Raw genomic sequence first — 4,125 nt, forward strand, 5'->3', positions numbered from 1 at the left:
AGAAACTAACACAACATTGCAAAGCAACTGTACTCCAATAAAAATTAAAAAATAAATAAAAAATATATATTCAAAGTAAAATTTCTGTTGTTTAAACTATTTTATGGTGAAATATTCTTTTATAAATATTTATTTGGTCATCTGTCATTTTGGATAATTTAGAAAACAGTAAAAATAAAATATACGGTTCAAGGAAAAAAAAAACCCTACTCAATAATCAGGGGAATGCATTAGTTTTCTATTCCATAACAAATTAGCAAATTTACATATTTATTAAATTAACAAATTAATTTTCTTACAGTTTCTGTAGGTCAGAAGTCCCACAAAGAGTAGCTGGATCTTCAGTTTAGAGACTCACAAAGCTGAAGTAAAGGTATTAGCTGTACAGACCTCTTATCTAGAACCTCAAGAGAAAAATCTGTAAAGATGATATGCAGGATTCAGTCACTTATAGTTATGAGCTGAGGTTCCTGGCCTTCTCCATCTCCAAACCACCAAGAGTGTATCAAACCCTTCTCCAGCTTTGAATTTCTGACTTCACCTTCTGTCACATTTTTCCTGCATTCAGCCAGAGCAAGTTCTATACTTCAAGAGCTCATGTGATTCTATTAGGTCCACCTTTATAATCCAGGATAACACCATTATCTTAAAGTCAAATGATCAGTGAACTTAATGATATCTGCAAAGTCCCTTTTGCTTATAACATAGCATATCATAACATAGGCATGATACCAGGTAGTGAAAGCAATAAAGCAAAATTTTGCCTGCTGTATATGAGAGCTTTTAAAATTAAATAATATAAGGACTATTGATACATACATATGTTACATTTTTGAGTGAATTTTTTCCTTGACACATTAATATTACAATTAATTAATTACAATTTGCAACGTTTATCTTAGGAAAATTTTTGAATTGACTTTACCAAAATAAAACATGACAAATACTTTCTATATATGGAAAGGCCCATCAGATTAACATATCTTACTTATAAATACTAGTCAACTAATTGATGGAAGTTTGATAGTATAATTATCCAGATTGCAGCAATATTTCATCAAGGAGTTTATGATAATATTTGTGGATACAAAGGAGCTGAACCTACTGGTATAATATAATACAAGTAGATATATATATGTAATTGGTTAACTTAGAAACATATTTTGAGAATGTGGCACAGCATCTTGCCTTCAGTCTTGTTTTGTTTAATATTTTAATCTAAGACATGAAGGAAGACAGTTGCATCAAATTTTTGAAATGTTATAGACAGAGAAGAATAATGATCACCAGACATGACAAAAACCAAAAGACTATTTATAAGCTGGAATAATGAGCTGATTTGAAATATATTTAATAGAGATAAATATCTATTCTTGCCCTTTGGTCCAAAATATTAACTGTTTATTTTAAGCTTAGAGGAAATTATCTAAACAAGTACAGATATAAAGATGATTTACAAGTCGTAGCTCACAATCAGTCAATAGAGATGAATAATGCAATACGGTTCCAGTAAATCTAATGCAAAATAAGACTTTATTAATAGAATTATTGCATATGAAAGAAATATGGGATTTTCCATTCTGCTCTGAACTTTGTCAGAATTTATCTGAACATTTAAATTAAAAAAGAATAAAATCTAAGCAAATGCAACATTTAAACCTTAAAAGAAATTCAAACTCAGAGGTCATTGTGGCTGTCTTTAAGTAATTGAAGCATTTTTTCTATAAATAATTGAGTAAATTTTGCCTGATAATTATGATTAAAATAATAATAAAGCTAGCAGTAGAGGATATAGTCTTTGTTTTACTACAGAAGATGGAGAAGAAGGAACGCTAAGAGAAATAATTTATTGTTCTTACTAAAACAGGAGTTTCAGATATTTTTCTTATTAATCAAGAAGCAGCTACTGGGCAGTACTGTGGCCTTCCTCTTCTTAATCATGTAGCTTCTGAAGAGGATCAGAAAGAGATCAAATAAGTATAGTGCACAATAATTTTTCCTATTGATTCAAGAGTAAGGAAAAAATTCAAATTGCTAATTATAAAGCTATTGAAGTATTATTTTTATCTTCAAGATTTATTTCTTAACTACCCCAGGAATCATTTTCTTTCTGATATGTGCCTGTATATTATTTTAATCTAAGAAATAAAATAGCTAATGAGAAAGACAGGCTGACAGTACACAATGGTGGGATCATCTCACTGAACACTGGAATGAGAGAATCTATGTCCATCTTGGGCTATAAAGCTTTAGTTGGTTTCCCTTCCCCACCACTATCATATGCTGTTCTGAAGGATTTCCTGATCTACTAAAATTACTTAGAATTTGGGAAATATTTTTGGGTAGGAGGTAACATCCAGGCTCAGAGCTGTGTATAGAAATGGTAACTTTGATAAATAAGTAAGAGTTTATACAGGGAAACAAAGACTGACTTTGGCAAGAGAATTCTTAATCTGAGGGAAATAAAGACCTCCTAGATATGTGCTGTGATTGTAAATGTTTCTCTGTGAAGAGACTAATAAGGAGCTTGACCTTCAGGTTGGAATCAAGTTGGGAAGAATCGACACCTTGACTATGTTATAGAGTTTTCCAATCCATGAAGATGGAATAGCTTTCCATTAATATAGATCTGCTTTGATTTTTTTCATCAGCATTTTCATCAGTAGTTTTCTGGGTATAAATCTTGTATATATTTTATTAGATTTATAGCTAAATATTTAATTATTCTGATTCCAATTGTTAACGGTATGTGTTTAATTTCAAATTCCCATAGCTTATTGCTAGTATATATGATGATTATTTGCCTGTATTTTGCCTTGAATCTTATAATTTCACTGCAGTAACTTATTAGTCTGAGGAAATTTTTGTTGATTCTTTGTGGTTTCCTACATAGAGACGGCTTTATTTCTTCCCCCCATAATCTAAATAACTTTTATTATTATTTTTTTCTTACTGCATTAGCCAGTTCTTCCAGTATGATGTTGAATAGGAGTGGGGAGAGAGGAAATCCTTACTGCTTTCCCCTTGTCAGTGGTAAGGCATACAGTTTCTCACAATTAAATATGTTAGCTGTAAGTTTTATAATTTTTTTGAATCAAAATGAGTAACTTCCTTTCTATTCTAAACTTGCTGAGAGTTTTTATCATGGATGGGTGTTGGATATTACAAAATTCTTTATCTTCATCAATTGATGTTATCATATAATTTTTCTTTTGTCTGTAGATATGGTAGACTGCACTGCTTGGTTCTCAAATGTTGAATCAGTCTTGTATATCTGGAATAAATCCCATTGGTCATGGTGTATACATGTTTTATGTATTGTTGGATTCTATTTACCAATATTTTATTAAGGATTTTTGTAACTATGTTCATGAAATATATTTATTTGTAGTTTTACTTTCTTGTAATATATTTATCTGATTTTGATATTAGGGTAATCCTGGCCTCATTTAATGAGTTTAATGAGTTAGAAAATTTACCTCTGCTTCTTTATTTTTTTTCTTTTTTTTTGGAAATGACTGTTAGAATTGGTATCATTTCTTCCTTAAATGCTTGGTAGAATTCATGAATAAAACCATCTAGGCCAAATAACTTCTTTTTTGGCTAGTTATTAACTATTGCTTTAATTTCCTTAATAGATATAGGCACATTAATATTATTTATTTCTCCTTTTGTGAGTTTTGCTAGTTTGTCTCCTTCAAGGAATTAGTGTATTTTATGTAAGTTATCATATTTGTGGGCATAGCATTGTTTGTAACATATTTTATTACACTTTTAATGTCCTTGTTATCAATACTGATGATCATCCCTTGCATTTTTGATATTGGTAATTTGTGGCTTTTCTCTTTGTTTTCTTGGTTAGCCTAGCTAGAGGCTCATAAAATTTATCAATATTTTCAAAAAGCCATATACTGGCTTTGTTTTCTTTTGTATGTTTGATTTTTTTTTCTGTTTTGAATATTTGATTTTGTTCTATTTCTATTAGCTTTCTTCTACCAGATTCAGGCTTCTATTGCTCTTATTTCTCTAGTCTCCTTAGGTGAAATCTTAGGTTATTGGAATATTAAATTTTCACATAAATTTTAATTCTTTACATGTCTTATGATGCATATCATCTCCCAGGCA

This window comes from Monodon monoceros, unplaced genomic scaffold (genome assembly GCF_005190385.1).
Source record: "Monodon monoceros isolate NGI ecotype Baffin Bay Population unplaced genomic scaffold, NGI_Narwhal_1 Super_Scaffold_8, whole genome shotgun sequence".
In the NCBI taxonomy this organism is placed as follows: domain Eukaryota; kingdom Metazoa; phylum Chordata; class Mammalia; order Artiodactyla; family Monodontidae; genus Monodon; species Monodon monoceros.